This window comes from Chrysochloris asiatica, unplaced genomic scaffold (genome assembly GCF_000296735.1).
Source record: "Chrysochloris asiatica unplaced genomic scaffold, ChrAsi1.0 scaffold00007, whole genome shotgun sequence".
Taxonomy (NCBI): domain Eukaryota; kingdom Metazoa; phylum Chordata; class Mammalia; order Afrosoricida; family Chrysochloridae; genus Chrysochloris; species Chrysochloris asiatica.
In genome coordinates, this window is record NW_006408525.1 from 31,905,101 (window position 1) to 31,917,363 (window position 12,263).

Below are 12,263 nucleotides of genomic sequence, written 5' to 3' on the forward strand. Positions count from 1 at the left end.
TAACGAGATGGATTGGCCAGGTGGCATCATTCATGGACTCAAGTGTGGCAGCGGTAGTGAGGTTGGCCCAGGATTGGACATTGTCTCATTCTGCTGTGCATGGGGTCGCTATGAGTGGGTTCCAACTCGATGGCACCTGACAACAACAACAACAATTATTAGTCCATATGGACATCAGTCTCCAAAACTCTGAGACCAGAAGAACTAGAAGGTGCCCAGCTATCACTACTAACTTCTCTGAAAGGGATCCCATTAGAAGGTCCCAGATAGACTAGGAGACAATGCGGAACAAAATGTAAAATCATTTTATAAGAAGACTGAGCTTGCTGGTCAGAAAGAGAATGGAGGAGCTTGAGACAATGGCCCTCAATCACCCTTCAGGTTTGGAAAGGAATTCACCCTCATGGCCCATATAGACAAGTATATAGTGGGGACCACAACACTAGTAAAGTATGCTCATCTTGGAATGGTCATTCATTCAAAATCGAAAGGGCAGCGTTTACCTATGGACAAAGTTGAGAAGGAGGGTGGAGTGGAAACAGGAACCACAGGGAGGAAGCAGGAGAACTGTTATTACACGGAGGGGACTGCAGTCATTGAGATGAAATGAAGTGTATGGTTTGTTGAATATAAAACTGATGATCTTTGCTGCAAACCTTTGCTCAATTTACAATAAAGAGAATTACTTATACTAGGAGCTCTGGCAACATAGTGGTTACGAATTGGGCTGCAAACCTCAAGGTCGGCAGTTCGAAACTACCAGGTGTACTGCTGGAGAAAGATGAGGCTTTCTGCTCCTGTAAAGATTTACAGTCTTGGAAACCCTGTACAGGATCACTATGAGTTGGAACCAACTCCATGGTACACAACAACAACAAATTATATATGGAATCAAACTGACAACAACAACTCAGAAGTTTAGATGAGAAACTTAGGCAGTGAGTTTACCAGAAGTGGAATAATTTGGAAAAGGTTAGTGAGAATCGTTGCGCAACTTTAAGAATATAATCATGTTCACGGAACTGTTCGTGTAGAAATTGTTGAATTAGTATATGTTTTGTTTGTTTTTACCCCAAATAATAATTTTTTTAAAGTAGCTTTTCGAACAAGGGGGCAGGCTTGCAGGGTATATACCCTTTGGTTGGTTGATGCATGGAGGGGATTACAACCATGGCAATGAAATGATATACCATAGGATGAATGTAAAACTAATGTTCTCCCATGTAAACTATCACATAATTCACAATAAAACATTTTTTAAAAAAGCAGCTTCTCATCCATAGCTCTCCTCTGGTCCCCTTGTTTCCATGTAGTCCAGAACCTAAAGTTTAACTGGCCCGAGCCCAGTGGCATCACAAGTATCGGCGTCACCCAGTGTAGTAACCCATGGTATCATCTCTGCCTGCCACCCCCGCCATGGACTTTCTTGGGTACCAGACCAAACAGAATCCTTTATAAAGATTTTTATCCATTATAATTATAGAACAATAGAATGTTGTTGTTGTTATTAAGTGCCATCAAGTTGATTCCAACCCATAGCAACCCTGTATAAGCTTTCTGAGGAGCAGTTGGTAAGTTTGAACCGCTGATCTTGTGGTTCAAACTGACTTTGTAGTTCAGTGCATTACCCACATTAACCAGCAGTGCCACATCAATAGCATGTTATAAATATAGTTGCACATTTCCTAAATGTAATTTTTTAAAATTATGTAAATACTAACAACAAAATTGTTTCTACACTAAATTACATTATTAATTACAACATAATTGTAACTGAGCAGAAGCCTCTTTGGATTTTTCTTTCTTTTCCTTTAATTGCTACTTCAGTCTCATTATGGTACCTTGTTGTTGTTTGGTGCTGTCAAGTTGGTTCCAACACATAGCGACCCTGTAAGGTTTCCAAGGAGTGGCTGCTGGGTTTGAACCACCAACCTTGCAGTTAGCAGTCCAGTGCTGATTCTACAGCACCACACCACATTAGAAGATTCAAAACAAAAACTAGCATAGAGTTTTAGTCTTGTAAGTATATTGATACATGTAAGCTAAGCTTTCAAAAAATGCTTTTGTTGTTATACTGACTAGAATATATTGTAATGTAAGATAATAAATCTCTGCTGAAACACGACATAAAAACTTAATAGACAGTCATTTTGGCATCACCCCTTCTGACAGTGTCATCTGATGCGGTCTGCACCCCCAGACTTCCCCTCCACTGCCCGGGCCTTCCTCTAGGAGCAAGATGACCCCTGAGGCTCTCGGAGCAAGAGAAGGGTCAGTTTCCAGTCTGTGGCCTTTCTCACCTCCCCAGCCCTGGGGTGGATATATTGACGACACAGAACCTCCTCTTGTCATTGCCAGATGGCCATGCAGCTCCTCATCGACACTCCCTGAGGGAGGCCTGGACAGGGCAGAAAAGAGCTCCATCTGCATGAAGCTCCCGCCAGAACCACAGCCTTCTGGTGTGACAGCACCAGCCCATGCCTGGCTCTTCCAACACACACACACATGTTCCCATGAGCCTCACAGTGACCCTGCAAAGTGGCTAGGGTGGACTTGCTCACCCCCTAACAAAAAATAGCACTTTTATTGGGCTAACATTCAGATACCATCCAATTTGTCCTTTTGAAGCAGGTAATCAATGGTTTTTAGTATATAGAGTTGTATCGCCATCACCACTATCTAATTTTAGAAGATTTTCACCCCAAAAGAAACCCTGTACCTATTAACATCACTCACTATTCCTTTTTCCCCTCAGTCTCTGAAAACCAATATGTTGTCTGAATCCAGCTTGAATCTCTGGCAACTCCCTGTCAATGTACTGTTACAGTCATTTCTGAATTATCTTCAGCAAAGTTACAGTCATTTCTGAATTATCTTCAGCAAAGTTTTACTTACATTAAAAAGTTTTACTTACTTACATGAGATATTAATGATATTTTCTGATTATTTCCACATTCCATTAGGTCACCTCTCTTTGAAATGGTCACAAATATGGATCTTTTGTATTCAGTTGGTCAGGTAGCTGTCTTCCAAATTTCTTGGCATAGATGAGTGAGTGTCTTCAGTGTTGCATCAGTTTGTTGAAAGACTTCAATTTGTATTCTATTAATTTCCAGAGCCTTGGTTTTTGCCAATGCCTTCAATGCACATTGGGCTTCTTCCTTCAGTATTGTTGGCTCTTGATCATATGCTATATCTTGAAACGGTTGAACATTTACCATTTATTTTTGGTACAGTGACTTTGTATATTCCTTCCATTTTCTTTTACTGCTTTCTACATCATTAAAATTTTGCCCACAGAATCCTTCAATATTTCAAGTCAAAGCTTAAGTTTTTTCTTCAATTCCCTTAACTTGAGGAATACTAAGCATGTTCTTCCCTTTTGGTTTTCTAACTGTGCATTTCATTATAATATTTGACTTTTTTTTTCTCAAGTTGCCCTTCAGAATTTTCTATTCAGCTCTTTTACCAACCAGTTTCTTTCATTTGCTTTAGCATCTCTATGCTGGAGAGCAAGTTTCAGAGTCTCTTCTGACATCCATTTGGCCTGACCCAAGCCATGGTATTTTCAATAACCTCATATGCATGTGAAAGTTGGACAGTGAATAAGGAAGACCGTAGAAGAATTGACGCAGTTGAGTTCTGGTGTTGGAGGAGAATATTAAAAGTACCATGGACCACCAAAAGAACAAACAAATCTGTGTTGGAAGAAGTACAGCTAGAATGCTCCTTAGAAGCCAGGATGGCCAGACTTTGTCCCTCATACTTCACACATATTATCAGGCTAGTCCCTAGAGAAGGACATCATGCTTGGTAAAGTGAAAGGTCAGCGAAAAAGAGCTTCCTCTTTTTCTCCCAATGAGATGGATTTGCACAGTGAAAGCAGCAATGGGGCCAAGCGTAGCAACGATTATGAGGTTGGCGTAAGACAGGGCAGTGTTTTGTTCTCTTGTGCATAAGGTCACTATGAGTGGGTACTGATTCAACAGCACCTAACCACAACACATAATATGTGGTCTTTTGCAACTGTCTTCATTTACTCAGCATATGTTCAAGGTTCATCCGTATCATAGTACAATGTTGCATTCCTTTTTATGACTGAATAATATTCTGCTGTATGGATGGTGTTGGTGGTGATGATGTGCCGTGGAGTTGGTTCCAACTCATAGCAACCCTGCATAGGGTTTCTGAGGCTGTGAATCTTTTGGGAACAGAAAGCCTCATCTTTTTCCTGTGGAGCAACTGGTAGTTTTAAACTGCTGACCTTGTGGTTGGCAACTTGACTTGTAACCCAGTAAGCTACCAGCCAGTGCTCCTTATTGTATGGATGTGTCACATTGATTTATTCATTCATCAGTTGATGGACACTTGAGTTGTTTCTACATTTTGGCTGTTATGAATAATGCTGCTATGAACATCTGTGTACATGTTTTTATATGACATATGCTTTCATTACTCTCAGGCACATGCCTAGGAGTAGACTTCCTGGGTCATAAGGTACCTCAGTGTTTAAACTTTACAGGAATTGCCAGACTGTTTTCCAAAGCAGCTATACCATTTTGCGATCTCATGGGATGCATATAAAGGTTCAAATTTCTCTTTGATTATAGCTGTGCTAGTGGATGTAAGGAATCCCTGGGTATTCAAACAGTTAACATGCTCAGCTGCTAACCAGAAGGTTCCTTAGAAGAAAGCCCTGGCCATCTAATTCTGAACAATCAGCCACTGAAATCCCTACAGAGTAAAGTCCTATTTGGACACACATGGAGTCACCATGAATCAGCATTCTGATTGGCACCTCATTGTGGACTCACCCATTTTATAGGTAACAAAATGAAGACTCAAAGAGTTGAAGTGACTTGCCCAAGTACACTCAGACAGTCAGAGGTGAAGCCAGTATTAAACTGGGCTTGTCTCACTTCCAAATCTCTGTTTGTTTTTTTGTTTTCTATTACATCATGGTACCCACCAACTGGATCACAATTTTGTCTGGACCTGTCCTAGTGCCTAAATACAAGTGGTTCTTAGGATTCAAACTGGTCATGGGATGGGGCACCCTGACCATGGTTTTTCTGTCCATCTGAAGCTGATCACCTGCCTGGGCATCGTTCACTCTCCAAGTCAGGCTGCCGGGCAGTGTTCATTGAATACCTGCTATATGTGTGGTATGTAGAACAAGGGAGGCACAGTCCCTTGTCTCAAAAATGGACTAGGGAACAAATCTTTACAGCAAGGATCATTCCTACCCCCTTGATACACAGGGTAGACAGGGATGGGCAACTTGGACATTGGCTGCCCAAAATGGGGGGGCTACAAAGGCAAGAAGTGACTGGCTTACAAGCTTTCAAGAGGGAACCTAGATTCAGGAGGCACAGAGGAAGGTGGAATCTCCACTGAGATTCTACCAATCTGTCTGGGCAGAGCTGATGAAAGGAGATGGGGGTAGGTCCCTTGTGGCACAATAGTGAATAATTGTTTTCAGGACTGACTGTGAGGATTGGAAATATAAAGGTAGATGTTTTGTAGCAAAAGGAGGGGAGTGATTGACTTTGCAGTCCAGGAGCAGAGGTACCTGGGACCATCAAGGGAGAAGAGGGGAGAGAGGGACCCTACCCACAGAAACAGTGATACCAGAGATGGAGGCAGAGAGGATGATGTGGAGAGATGAAGCGGCTGGGGACTCTAGACCCAGAGAGGGAGAGGGGCTGTGTGCTGACGACCAGGGGACACGCTTGCAGGGTATACCCTTTGGTTGTTTGATGATGCATGGAGGGGATTGTAACAGCTAATGTTCTCCCATGTAAACTGTCACATAATTCACAATAAAACATAAAAAAATTTGAACTGATTGTTTGAGATGTTTCATCAAATGAAAGATGACTTTCATCCTCTCGATTTACAACATGCCAACAAAGTGCAAAAAGATGAACAGGGGAGGGCTGGGGAAAGAAGACTGGAAAGGGAACTGGGAGGGTCATGGTCTGAGCCAGTTGAAGTAAGATTTGGTGCCAACACTGAGGGGCAGTGTCAAAAAGAAGAGGACTATGTTGGACTTGGAGAGACAGATTGGATTGCTTTCAAGGATGGGGTTTTAATAAGTAACAAGAAATGATCCACTGGGAGAAATAAAGAAAGAAGGAGGCGGGGAGAAAGAGGAGAAAGAAAGAGGCTGATCAGTATAATAATACCAAAGTCAGATCTTCCAATAGCTAGCTTTTCAGGTGGACCGGCTGCTGTGTTAAGTGCCTTGCATAAGCTTCAGGGTCTGATGTGTTAGTATTATTCTACAGATGAGGAAACTGAGGCTCAGAGAGGTGAAGTGCCTTGACCAAGGACACACATCTAGTAAGACTCAATCAGTTTGGTTTCAAACCCCATGCTCTTAACCACCACAGAGCCACAGAATGAGGAGTTCTGGTGTGGCACTGAAGGATAAGCACTGGACCACAAGGTCGGTTTGGACTGCAAGGTCAGTGGTTCAAACTTACCCTATACAGAGACCCTATACAGGGTCATTATGAATGGGAACCAATTCAACAGTACTTAACAACAACATCCACTGAGACAATGACTAGTGGTCCTCCCAAGGAGCAGGCTTCAGGGCACTGGGAAGGGGAAGCCGGCTCAGCCATTACTCTGGAAAATAGAGATAGAAATGCCCTGTAGCTGATGCTGTTTCTTCTTCTTTGGGGAAGAGGGTGAAACTAGCTTTTAAATTATGATAAATATGTAGGTAACCAAGCGTCTGCCATCTCAACAATCTTCACACGCACAGTTCAGTGACATTAAACGTGTTCATCATGTTCAGCCATCACCATTCCGTTTTTCCTCAGGTGGCTGCAGTCTGTTTGGAGCTTTCACACTGCAGGCAGGCTATAGGCTCAGCTACTGATGTTTGCTCACTTATTTGTTTGAATTTACAGGGGGAAAAAAGCCAATGAATTTTTAATCAAATTGAGCTTGAGAATTTGACCAGTGACTCAGAAAGACTTCCACATCTTAGGCAGATGGTGGGAGAACTAGAAGTTACTCTCCATCACCCCTTGAGGACAATAATGCATCCTTGACGGATGAGATAAACTCAGGAGTAGAATAATTGTGAAAACCACTATAAACTAGGAGCTGGATTTGGAGACTTGAGCTTATACGTGCCCACTATCAATAGTTGATTGATATTATAAAGACTGTACAGGACTACAATGCCAGAGATGGCTCAGCTTAGGAGAGAAAAGGATCTATTGAGATACTGTCATATGGATAGGTATGCTCATCTGTATTAGCTCATGAGTAATTAGCACTGGGTTGGCTGCTTGTTACAGGAAACCCAAAGTAATAATGGCCTTAATGAGACAGAAGTATGTCTCTCTGTCATTTAAAGTAGAGTTTGGCCATCCAGGACTTGTGGGGCAGCTCCACAGTGTCAGGGAGCCAAGATAGTAAGGAAGGAAGAGGACAACACCTGACGTAGGCCCAGCCTCTTGGAGAGTACAAAGGACTTTCACAAATGTCATCTCATTTGATCCCTGTACCTGTCCTAAGAAGCAAACAGAAGAAATAGTCTTATGCCCATTTCACAGATGAGAGAACTGAGGCACAAGCAGGCTAACTTGCTCTCAGTTATACAGCTGGGATAAGGCAGAGCTGGGAGCTTAACCCAGTGTTATTTCTGCTATATCAAGTATATACAGTGAAGATACCCAGAGCTCTGGGGGATATCGAGGTGGGCAGAATGGTTAAGGGCTGTGTGCTGCAGCTGGTCTGCCTAGGTTCAAAACCTATTTTAGCTCATTCATCTGTAAAATAGGAGGAATGGTGCCTACCTGCTAGGACTGGGTGAGGCTCACATGAGATACTGCATGAAAAGTACTCAGCAAAGGTCTGGCATGAAGTCAGCACTCAGAGAGATTCTACCTCTAATACTGATTACACTTTTATTTTGAGGTGCATGGGATCGAGCCAGCGCTCCAGGCAAAAAGAACAGCAATGAGCCACCCTAGTGGAGTGTGGCAAGGACCCAGTCCACGGTTACAACCTCCTCTGTGTCCCCAGGCCTCCTGATTTTTTATTTCTTCTCCTGCATCCTTCTTCCTTTAAAATGATCCCTTCTTTTCTGCTGCTTCATGCTCGGTTCTGCTGGGAGCACTAGGGGCTAAAGACTGCGGAAACCTCCCCACTTTCTCCATGTGACTGTGGACCAAGAACCAGCCTTCCAAACTGTTCTGGTATCCACTGAGGAGCATGCTCCCAAAATATCAGCTGTGATCAGGTCTGCTAAAGAATGCACACGCATCCAGCTTTTCCTAGGGGTGAGGTTCTGAGGCAAATGGCTCTCCTCCACTGCTATCCAGCTTCTCTCGAAGTGGTTTCCTTTTTATTAAAAGGTGGGAGGGAGAGAGGGAATATTATTACAATCTGCCCTCTGGTTTCAAGGAAGACAATCAGGAACGAGATGAGCGAACTGAGCTCTGTGGTTATCACAGCTATTAGTGGAGGATTATTTGTTCATCCGCCTGTAAAAGTTCCCAGCTTTGGCCGAGGTAATCCAGGTCAGGGCGCCCGGGAGGCGAGGCTGTCATTTCCAATTTGCCAGCCTCCATTTGCTGCTTGGTCAAGGGGTTCCATTGAAAAGGTTAATTAAGAAGCAGGGGATTTGCTCATCGGGTTAAGTCATGTCTACACAACAAAAGACCGTGTCTATGCATGAGAACAGCTTTAAAAAAACACACAATTCAATACGGAATGCCTTTATTGACACACACCTCTCCTCCCCAGCTATCCCCATAGTCTCCTCCCTTCCCCCTGGCCATGTGTATCTTGGCTCTTTGTTCTTTATGGGGGGGATATGGGAGTAGGTGGGGCATGGATGCAGCTTTTTCCATTTTCATTTGGGAAAGGGGTTCACAGTTACACTGGAGAAAACCCCACAAATGTTATAGGGACTTACCTGCTCTGTGTTCCTCGGGAACCATCCTCTCAGCTAAATCACCTGGACAAAGAGGAGGTTGGTGTAGATCAGAAAATCCTAGGCATGGTTGTGTGTGTTACAGGACCACCTTTATAATGATACCCCCTACAGGTGTTGAGACATGTGTTCTGCATTCAGTGTTTGGTGTTTCATGTCACTGAGGCTGTGGAGTATCCTTGTGGTTCCTCCTTCTGGACGGAGGTACTCATTTCTCCAGATGATGGCCCTCAGCTGAATCCCTCACCAGGCATCCTCCCCTAGCCAAAGAAAGCCATTGCCCTGAAGGCCATACAACCTTCCTGGGGGCAGCCTGCACCCAACTATGAATGTGGAGTCCACTCCTTGTATCTCCAGATAGGACAACTCTGAAGAGTCAATCAGAATTTCCTGTGGGAGCCACTGAGTCTTCATCCTGGCTCAACTCCTCTCTCTTCCCAATCCCACCTTTTTTCTCTCCCCTTCCAGATGTTGATGCCAAGAGCACCCTTCAAAAACTTCCTGCTGCAAATTTCCACCTCGGAGTTTGTTTCCCAGGTAACATAAGGCAGAAAGATTGAGAATTACCAATCTGATTGCCACCAGGACCTTCCATCTATACATCAAACAATACTTAGAACATGTGATACACCAGCTCCTTCTGGATGAGGAGGGACTCCCGGTGGGCCTTGAAGGGTGGACAGATTGTGGCTGGAGGAAGAGAGGCAATTATATTAATAGAATCATCGTAGGTGTTCTTGTGGTGGTGGAGATAAGGTATAGTGAAGATATGGCAACAACTGGGTTTTTGAAATGATCATGAATTGCTAAATTTACTAATTTAAGCTCTGAAGTGGCACTATCTACCCTCTAAGATTCTGGATGATTGCTCATTGAAAATTCTATCTTCCTGTCACATGATGTATCCCATTGGCACAGCGTCCCTTTGAATTGGTAACCCATCCCCAACTTACAACCAACATCAAATAAAAGCATGTTCCTAACCCCATGGTATTATATGCAGTCTTTGTTTTGAGACTTCCACCTCTTTCTCTCTTTGAATTCTCACTAGAGGCCTCAGCTGCTTGCCTGTTGCCCTACTGCCTGGTTGGGTCTTTCACACTTTCCTTGATGCTGACTGACATTGTCCACCCAATCTTCAGCTGTTAACTTCATCGTTTGTGATCCAGACATGTTCTTCATCTCATCTGTCTCCTGTCATGCATGCCAGGGGTCTCCCCAGTCCAGTCCAAGCTCTATCCCAGCATTCCACTAGGTAACTAGGTGTTTTTCTGGCCTGTGAATTCCATGCTTCAAGAGTAGGCATAGCATTATTGGGAGGGAGAGCCACAGTCTTTGAGAAGTTGGAGACTGACTCTGGCTGGGTCGTCTGACTGAGATGGTCTCTCATTTTTATAAGCATGGTGAGAAATTCTGCAAGGCTCTTTCCGGAGTCCCTCATCTCTACTCCCACCTGGCATTATTTGCTTCTGGATACTGGTCCTGTCTGCCAGAAGAAAGGTGTATTTGAATGTAGCTGAACCCTCAATGAAGCAGATGGAAATTGGGGAGAACAGATGTACAAATAGAAAACAGCCTGAGAAAAACCCTCAATGACATGGATCGACACAGTAGCAGCAACAAAGGGCTCAAACCAGGAAAGATTGTGAGGATTTTAGTGCTGGACTGGGCAGTGTTTTATCTGGTTACACATAGGGTTGCATGAGCCAGAACTGACTAAAAGACACCAGTAACAAGAGGTGGTGGAGGTGAAGGAGGAGAGGTCTTGTCCATGGTGCTGAACAATAATCCCAGAAATAATTAGTTGTTGATCTTCTACTCTAAATTCAGCAATTAGCCATGCACTGTGAGGAACCTAAAGGGCACAGGGAACCCAATTCCTGGCATAAAAGGTCTTTCAATAAAGCTAGAGACAATCAAAAACCCACGTGAGAACACATAGAACACATAAGCAGTCCTTATAATGATGGGTCTCAGAAACATGCATAGGGGAAAAGGTACTGGATATCTAAATAAAAGGGTCCCTGAGGCAAGCTTCATTTTAGGGTCTAGGCTCTTTGTAATGAAAAAGCCACTTTGTAATGAAATATTATTTTGTCTAGTTACTGTTCCCTGGAGTATTTAAATCCTAAAGCTCTTTCATACAAAACTGGTTGATCTAACTACACAGTGCAGGTGTCCTGGTGAGGCACCGTAGGATAAGTACTAGTTTGCTAATTGCAAGGTTGGTGGTTCAAGCCCACCAGTTGCTCCTTGGAAACCCTCTACAGGGTCTCTATGAGTCAGAACCAACTCAATGGCACTTTACAACAACAACAGTAACAATGCTACATTTGAAATGTATGTGGTTGGCCCTTAGTTATATCTTTTAAAAGGATTGGTGATTAATTTTGTCTAGATGCCCAGCCCCAGCCCAGATATGGCCAGGACCTCTCAACCTTTGATCTTCATAGTCACACCCAGCTGACCCTATAAGCAGGAGATTCCAGAGGCTCCTCTCTAGGGCAGCCTGAGGTCCAAGTGCATGTGCTCAGCAGTGTCTCTGAAAGGAGTGTTTCCCCCCCTCTGTCCCTTCTCTGTCCTCAGCATTCTGAAGACCTGAGACTGTTGGGACAATGCCCATCTCCCTTTTCTCCAATCTCAGCATGTGCCCTCCTTTGCCTTGAGCACAACTCTTTATCTAGGAAACTTCCTTCCTCTACAGATCTCAGGGGGAACAGGAGAGACAGCGTGCATGTGCCTTTATCTAGATTCTGTTTTTGTGAAGGTCCACTCACAGAGGAAAGGTATTGTTTCAGTTCTATCTTTGAAGCTGGAAAAACTAATATTTCATCAGAGGGATACACTGGTCCTTGACTAACTTGTTTTTTATGAGGATAGGTCTCATGTCTGTAAACCTCAGTTTCTCCTTTAAAACAATAGGAATTGACTGGATGACCAATTAGTGTTCTGGCTGGTGCATCCTAACAGCCTCTGGTCAGGTCCTTACTTAGCTTGAACATATGTATACTCCATCCATCCACTCCATTCCCTGAACTCCCTGAGAGCAAATACTCAAACAAGTCTCCATCCATGAGCACATTCTTTGTTCTCATGTTAGACTGTCACTCTAAATACCACTGGGCTTTCTACCAGTGGAGCTGACTAGACAGTATGAAACCCTTCACTCATCTCTCCTGAAACCTAAATCAAAGCCAGTCTCACTAGCAAGATCCTCCTTTAATGTCCATTAGCTCTCAAGACAAAAGTCAGGCACAAAACCTCAACACTCCAGGAGGAGGAAAGATAAGAGAGAAGGAAT